The sequence below is a fragment of the Empidonax traillii genome, unplaced genomic scaffold, assembly GCF_003031625.1.
Source record: "Empidonax traillii isolate 1590-97213 ecotype Southwest subspecies unplaced genomic scaffold, ASM303162v1 scaffold658:size386251, whole genome shotgun sequence".
NCBI classification, from domain to species: domain Eukaryota; kingdom Metazoa; phylum Chordata; class Aves; order Passeriformes; family Tyrannidae; genus Empidonax; species Empidonax traillii.
This window is the reverse complement of record NW_020955851.1, coordinates 36782-45434: the sequence shown is the minus strand read 5'-3', so window position 1 is coordinate 45434 and position 8653 is coordinate 36782. Positions and strand designations below refer to the sequence as shown.

General features: G+C 37.9%; 1 long non-coding RNA gene across 2 annotated transcripts; it reads right to left on the bottom strand.

The window, feature by feature from the left end:
* Positions 1–930: 930 nt before the first annotated feature.
* On the bottom strand, positions 931–8653 carry LOC114065424. Of its 2 annotated transcripts, none has more exons than XR_003572964.1 (3): positions 8578–8653; positions 2076–2129; positions 931–1045 (listed from the first exon to the last, which is right to left on the bottom strand). It is a non-coding gene; the product is annotated as an uncharacterized LOC114065424 (long non-coding RNA). The 2 variants fall into 2 exon arrangements; XR_003572963.1 differs by lacking the exon at positions 8578–8653 and adding an exon at positions 6552–6701.

Here is an 8653-nt window from a genome sequence, read left to right as displayed (position 1 = left end):
GTGAAAATGAGACTAATAATAAAGAAGGTTAATTTTTATCTAATTTTAGAGTCTTCTGCTGATACTACAGGTTTTGATTAAATTCTTTTTCTTACAAAAACAAAACAAATAAAAGTAGGGGGAATTGTTTGCCTTATGCAAGATAATAATTTAACTAAGTATATTCTACTTTTTTCCAGCTGAGAAGTCTTTCAATTAAGATTGAATAGGTTGTATTATCAGCAAGATACTACCTTTCTCTAAGTATTTTGCATGCTGGGGGATATTCCAAGGACAACTCGTTCTTTTCTTGTCAAGATATCTTATAAACTGTCAGGTGGTCATTTATTCCATCTAGCTGAAGGTATGTCTTGAAGGATATTTGATTAGGTTCATCTGATCAAGATAGAGATCTAACATTACCAGGAGGATGGTAAGTTCTATTCCCAAGTTAAATGTTCAGAGGTACATGCATTTAACATAATTCCTTCTCCTATTTCAGACAGATTACAGATAATATTTCTTCCTCTGTAAGATACAGATCTTACTGCAAGTTCAAGACTGCACCAATCCCATCTGACAATACTGGCTCTTTATGCTATTCTACAAGATTAATTTGTTCATTTTCATAAACCATAAACTCAGTTCTAAAATTCTGTTATTTAACTGAGCTTAAAATGATTACAGGTAAAGGCATAAAACTGTGTGGCCTCCAAACATGAGCAAGAAATGGCCATGAGCTAACTTCACACCTCAAAGAGTTATTCCCTTTAAGCTTTGAAGAACTACATCATACACAGTTTAGATAGTTTCATCTTTTTTTTTTTAATTTTATTTGAAAAGAAAGGCTTGTGCAGGTTATTATAAAAAGCTCTACACCAGGGTAGAAAGCCTACAAAATTTAAAAGATTAATCGACTTACAGGAAAGAGATGGATGACCATTGATTACCATGCACACGTGTCCGAGATGATAGATGAGGGCTGTCGGACCATTGATCTTTGCGAACTAGCCTGCCTTTGGTCAACAAGCACTTGTCTTTGGGACTTCTTCCATTAATAGCTACCCTGAGAAAAAAACAAACCAAAAACCAAAACCCAACACATCTCACTGAGTTTTAAGTCATTACTTTGATCACGGTGTCATCGAGACAGCCATAGCACATCGTAATCTTAGAGCTGTTCTGCAAAAAGAGAAGAGATTGTTTCATTTTTTTCACAATTCTGTGAAAAGATCCACAAAATTTTTTGTGTTTTCTGCCAGGACCTCTTTTCAATCTCCTTCTGCCATATGGTCTTTTTTCCCATTAAATTTACATTTACATTTCTAGAACAGGTTAAAAATGTGAGAAACCATTCTACAAAGATAAAAATGTTTATTGAAGCTTTCCCCTGACTCTCATTCTGATCTTGTACTTTTATACTTGCACAGTGTTAGATCAGTTTTAAATGAATGTTTCTGCTATTCAACAATAGAAGCAAAATCCAGAGCAGCCTATAGAAAACAGATGTGAATTTTCTGCTGACCTTTGTTGTGCTAGAGAAGATCTAGGCTAAGTAATCAAGTGCTTTCCTATTCCCTATTCTTTTTCTGAGATCCACTCAGGTGATCATCTGTGATCACTACTTGCAGCATGAAATTCAAAATCTGATCTGTACATGTATGCACATCATGGTTTAAAATTAAACAGATATATGAGGAAATAAAGTGTGCCTTTAGTTTACCACCAGCTGTGCACAGACATCTTGGAACATGGCTATTGATCATGTCTAGGCTTGTCATCATTCACAGCAAGATCCTCAGCTTCAATTTTCAGAGTTCACTGACATTGTATACCAACTGGCAAGGCTTTCGACCTTGATGTGAACTTTCAAGAAAGACCAATATATGATGTTATTTATGCTGAGGAAACTTAGCCTGGGCACACACTGGCTTCATGCCCAGTGAAGATCATAGAAACTGCAGGCCAGATGTGTAAGGAGATGCATTCCTGACAACCCAGGAAATGTTTCAGCAAGTGCACTTCCTGAGATGTTGATAAGAAGAGGGCAAAATGCGCATTAAATATGATAATTTCATCCAGGATTCCTTCCTTACCCCTAGAGGAGGTCTGATCTGACAGCAAGGGAAGAAATCACTCTAGGAAAGGGGCTGAAACCAAGAAAAGTGACGAGTTGATAAATTTTATATTGGGCTCTGGGTAAGTATCTAAATGCACTTGCTTAGCAGCAGATAAGGCAGACTATATGCAAACCTTACTCTTAGTGTTATGTATCTAATAATTTGTGGTCTAAAAACTACATTTTATGAACAACTGTGCTTCACAGCTCCCACTAAGCAAGATATAATATGCTAACAAAGGGGAAAGAAAGCAAAAAAGTACCAAAGTTAGACAGGGTCATTGCAAGTCAGTCTAAGGTTAGAGAAATTCGTCCATTTTACCATGCTCAAGGTCATTTCACCATTTCTTGAGAAAGGAAAAAATATCTGGCAGATCTTGAGAAGTTTGTAAATCATTAAAATCCATTCAGTGACTAAACTGATTACCAAATAGAACTGGCCAAAATCAGTTTTCACCTCATGGATAATTCCAGTATTTCACTGTTTGTTTGCATGCAGAATTAAAATGAAAAATCCACATTTTCAAATGATTCACAAAAGGATTCAGTTTCATAGAAGTGCCTCAGAAATGTCAAAATGAAGTTTGACATTGCCAAGCGAGTCAAAATATTTTGTCATTTGCAAACTTCTCTCATTTCACTCAACAGGACAAGAACTTTTGGGAGGGATGAGGGTATGTTCAGCACAGATCCATTTTCTCCAACAGGACTGGAGAACTCTGTGAATCATAGTCTATATCGCCAGGTCCATGCTCTCCTTGGTGGATGGGATCCTATTCTGACAACAGGTGTAATGAATGTTCTTTACTCATCTGACTTAAAGATGCCTCTTGAGTTTGATCAGGTGAGAAAACCTCACATATCATTTTCTAATTCATTTAGGGAAAATTTCCATTTTATGAAAACTGTGTTTGTCATAATAAAACAATGAAATACTAGAGTTCCCAAAGAGTTTTTAAAACATTAAGTTCCCTTCCTCTAGTGTTCTTGTAAGAGCAACAGGGCTCAAATTATAGAGTGCTTAAGCACCTTTTGTAATACAGTTTTAGAACAAGTTGCCACAAGACCAACCTGAACCCTGTGATTAATCTCTTGTATTGAAACCAAACTAAAATATTCCTTTTTTTTTTTTTTTCTGTGTAGCTGCTCTCACTTCATTTGGCTACCAGATGCTTATTTTCTGTCAGACTGTCATATCCCTTTAGCAAGCATTTTGCTCCCTTTAAAAATGTTTCCACTTAATCATTTCACTTGACCAAGGTGACTTTTTAACATTAGTTCATTCTGACTAAACTTGTGAAGTTCTAATCAATGCAAGTTCAGAGCCTGTTTTTCATCCATATCTCTTCTGTTTTCACTGATGTCTTGCTGAGAGAGCAATTTAACTTCTTTTGGTTATCTCTCATATATGATGTATAACAGCTGTTGTACAGATATTTGTCTGTACCTTCCACACCAACATCTTTCTAGTTTTCTACAGAGCACTGCGGTATTAAACAAAAGACTTCTTGTATTTTTGTTTGTTTGTTTTTTTTAAGTTGGGTTTTGTTTGTTTGTTTTACATTTTGTTGTTGTGGTTTTTTTAGCAACATCTATGAACCTGTGATATCCACGTTTGTTATCCCAATATAAATCAGGTGGGAAGGAGGACACCCAGCCCTACACCCTGCTGCAAGACTGCAGAATAAGTCCATGACCCTCCTTGGCTACCCTCATGGGCAGTATGAACTTTTTCATTTCAGTTTGTTCCCACTGTCCTTTGTGTTTCTTACCTGTCAGTTCAGTGCCACTGCTTCTCTTCAAACCACAGTGGAGGCACCTGCTCTTCTGCCTGTTGGGAATTCTCACACAAACTCTGAAAGCACACCTAATAAACATTCAGAATACGAAAATAAGAAATCTTATGTAACACCACTGTTTTCTTTTCATAGTGCTACATCTTTCATTCTTGTCCCCAAACCTACTCTAAATCCAGTACAACCTCTTATGTTTCTATCATGTCCAGTTAAAGTACTGACATTTGCTCTTAGTCTTGCCTGTAAATCAGGGTAGATTACTAGAATACCTCCTCTTAACCTGTCAGTTCAAGAATAAAGAGTAAAACAAACAAACAAACAAAACAAACAAACAAAAAACCCTATTGAAATATATCTATGTTTACCAGTTAAAACTTCAAAAGTAATCCCAAGAGGAAGTCTGCTGCAATTGTGTTTCCACAGCAGTCACTGTACTTCTCCTAACTCCTCTTACGAATTACATGATAAGTGGTTACTCTGAAACTCATTTGTAACTCTGACACATAAAAATAAAATTCAAGGCATATTATGTCTTTTTTTTGCATGCATAATTTCTTTAACCCAATCCCATCTTGCACAACAATTGAACCAGACAGCCATACAGTTTTAAGTCCCTTTGAGGTAAAGCATTTGAATGGTTCTTAAATTCTCTTCATTAGTCACAAAAACATCTTGCACATCTCACAGTATTTTATACCATGGCATATAAACTCATCTTCTTCTGAGTTGTCAGCTTTAGGTACTTGGGTTTGAAGTAGAGTTGCTAAATATGCACTCAGCTTTCTGCTTTGCCTTTATTTTTACTTGAGTCATGCAGCCATTTTATCCATGTTCCCCTTTCTGCTAGGAAGTAGATCTTCATTGTCTGAACTTGTTCCACATTTTCAAGCTGTTCAACTGAATAATAAACAGTTATTTTCTACATGTGCTTCCTCAGCTATACTGTCCCCTGTGTATCATTATCAAAGCTTTGTATAAAAAGAATTTCCTGAATTTATCCGAAGTTTGTGAGTAGTTTCAGTCATATACAATTTTACTTTTCAGACAATTGGCTTTTTTTATGCAGTGTTATCATTCCTCTAATTAAAACAACACCATCACCTCCAGACTTATAAGACCTAACTTCTGTGATGCTTTGTGCCAAAATATTTCTAGAAGTAATTTTAAGGAGTAACTGTCCCAGATGTCAGTATGAAAGCACTTCTTAAAGCCTTAAGAAATACTTTGACATCTCCAGATGAAAGATCCAGGTAAGACCTAAGGGAATTCTCTGTTTTTCTGTCAGAGTATCTCATTTGCTGGAGGATTTGACTTCTGTATCCTCTAAATGCTTGCAAGTGCAAGCATTTCCTTTTATTCTTCTCTGCAAACTCACAAAAATGAAGAACTCTGGATCATCCCTTTCTTATGGCCAAATACTGTGCTCACTCTTCTGAATTTTTAAAGGACATCATACATTGTTTTGCAGCTCCTTCTACTTTCTGATTTTTATTTAAGGAATATATTTGTGGCACATGCTACAGATAGGAATAATTACAGCTAAAAACAGGGTATGTTAACTGGAGACTTTTAACCCATGTAGGCATATTTGGAAAAATTCCCAACATTATTTCTGTGGAAAAAAAAAAAAAAAGGGCCAAGCAGGAGGGAAGGGGGAAGGTAGAATTTCAATCCTTTTTGTTTAATACAGGAACATTGTAGTGAATATTACAATACTCAGTAAATAGAAATAAAAAAAGGATCAGTTTTAAATGGCCATGAACATGTTCATTTTTGTAGCAGCCATATACTGTCCTGAGTATTTGATAGGGCTGAAATGCTAAATTATGACAGACATATTAAGAAGTGGGTTTTTCACACTGCTGTGTACATGTTGTTGAGGAGAAAAGGTAACTATTATTCTGATATTGTTATAATCATAATTCACAGGAGAGCTTTTCTTTTTCTCAGCCAAGCCAGTCACAGGTGGCTTAATGGCCTGTTTGATGTGTGTTGGTAGTTATTCATTTCACTAGAAATTAACCTCCTAGGGTGTTTCATGTAGGTATGTAGTTTTTAAGTTTGTAAAATAAGATGCTGCCTGAAATGTATTTTTCATTTGTCCCCCACTCAGTCAGAATTACTGAAAACAAACATCATCCCAACTACAAGATCAGTACACTTGAAACATATCTCTACATATCCAAGGAAATAACAACCTAATGCTTGTCCCATCTTCTTTTATATGATCTAAAATTGAAGTCTGTCTTTCAGTGCACTGCCTATGAAGACGGTATGTTCTGACTGGTGTCCACTGACTAAAATGTGTACAAGTCTGAACTTTGAGGCAAGAGGTACATCTGTTAAACATGAGAAAGAAGGCTGTTTACCTGCCATGGACATTGTTGCAACCTGTTTTATAGGGTAAAAAATCTCACAGTTTTCTGCCAAAAGTGAGAATGTTTTCCATTCTAAAAAAAAAAAAAAAAAATCTCATCTCTTCCATATAACACAGGCAGGAGCTATTAGCCTTCTCAGGTAATACCAGCATAGCAGGTGGAGGTTGCTTGGCCAAGGCTGCACAAGTCTATGTGAAGATACAGTGCTACCTTTCTTTGGAGAAGTTACACTGCAGTTTGTGTTTTCTTTGAGCAAAAGAAAAGCCCTATACTGCTTACCTGCCCTGCTTCATGAACCTTCTTAAAGGTTCTGGATGTTTTGTCAACAATAGTTGCATTGCTGAGACCCTGGGAGTCCTTCAAGCAGAGGTCAGACAGGAGTGCTGTTCCTCAGCCCCAAGGAGAGCAGTTTACAAAAGATGCTCCCCAAAAGCTCCAGCACCATGTTCCTACTCAACTCCTGCAGAAAAAACTGCTGAAACAAAGGGCCTGCTGCCCACAGAAATAACCAATTGTGTGAAGCATCTTTCAACACCTGACTGCAAGAAAGGCTCATACTGAAAGATCCTGTGAGCATAAAAAGCCTTTTTGTGGCCTGTCTGGCAAGGAGTCCCAGAAAACCCCAGCAGTTGCCCCTGTTACTTCCCAGTGCTGGCCATTAACACATCTAATGGCTAACAAAGCCTTGCTGAAGTTTAGCTCTGCTTCTCCTGGGATTTGCTGCCCCAGGGAGTGGAGTGCTCCACCACGAACCTTTCACAAAATAACGCAGTTCCCATGTAGGGCTTGAAGGGAAGTGAATTCAGGCTTCTTCGTGGCTGAGGAGAAACTGTGCTGCACCCAAATGCATTACGATGCATCCCAAAACACAAGTCTGCCTGAGGTGATCCTGAATACAGAGCCTAGGCTTGAGATAAACTCATACCTGTATAAAGTAGGATGGAGAAACTGAAAACAGGGCTGTGAGGAAAGGAAATGTATTCAAACTCAGCAATGTATATCCTTTGCCTGAAATGTACTTTTGTCATTGTCCCAGTCTTAGGAGCAATTAATCTGTTTCATGCACACACCTTAAACTGCTGTAGGCTTTTGTAACACCTTATAAAGGTGTGTTCTCAAATCGCAGAGGGTTGCATAAAAATTGCTTTGTTTCCTACTTTAATTTCAGATATATACTTGATAAACTGTTGATCACTTAGTTTCCTGATCACATCCAGAACTGTATTTGTTTATATCACCACAGCTCAGTATAAAGCAAATTATTATTCTGATTCTCCAAATCTGTAGCAACAGAGTCACAGCTTCAGGTTATTGAGGGTTATTTCCCCCTCAGCTCTTTCTAATACAACAAACAAGATGTAGCCAGGATGAGAACTTGCAGACAGAAGACTGCAAGCTCTAGGGTCTTTAGGGATTCTACTGAGGGTACCGGCAGACCAGAGGAATTCCATAACTCTAGGTTTTGGAATCCAGCTGTAGATGGACCCCAAATTAGAGCTGTTCTTCACAGAGAAGTGAAAAAACTGCAAGTGGCCTTTAACTCCAAAGTCCTGTCGACGACCATCCTTAAGATATAACATGATCCTTTCCTTAAGATATAAGCCAAGGACTGGCCAACCTTCCTCTTGGAGCATGATCTTATGCCCTGGGTCAGCAGCCAGCCTAGGAGAGCGTTATTAACTCCCTTCCACTCCCTCCAAATGCCCTTGATAGCAGACCTGGGTCAAGATGCCCTGTCCTTTGTTTTTCGATGAAAGCAGACACAGATGACTCCCCTGTGGCTAAGATATCCATAAATGTAGACACCTCTCAGTCAAGAGCATTAAATGTGAATTTCCTTCCTGTGGGCGAACCCTGGAAACAATAACAATACCCTGGACAAACAAAATAGATTGTAGCACCTTTAATTATGTTTTGCTTGCCCTTAGTAATCACCAGGCAAAGCAGAGCTCTTCATGTGCATGATTAATGTGATAATTTAACAAGTGATCTATAGCAAAGGCCCAGCAAGTAAAGTAGAGGGGGTTTTTTGTTGGTAAGCAGGCACGCATCTGCCTACCAACAAACAGCACACCCTGATCTACAGGAAGACGGCCTGATATGGACATTGCTCTAACCTGATCTTTTAAAATATTTATGCATGTACTGTAGTCCCTCATGAACCTCCACCATAGTTAATTGGAGACACATGGTCCTGCTGCTGGTCTCTCACTGTGGTAAATATTTAATCACAGAGGGAAGTGTGCCTTTGCAAGAGGAAGCATCAGTCACTGACTCTTAAAAACAGCACAAAGGGCACTATTACCTGGAAGAAGTATTTTACTCTGTAGTCTAGAAGTCAAGAAAGGTCCATCTAATTATTTCTGCAGTGAAATAGCAGT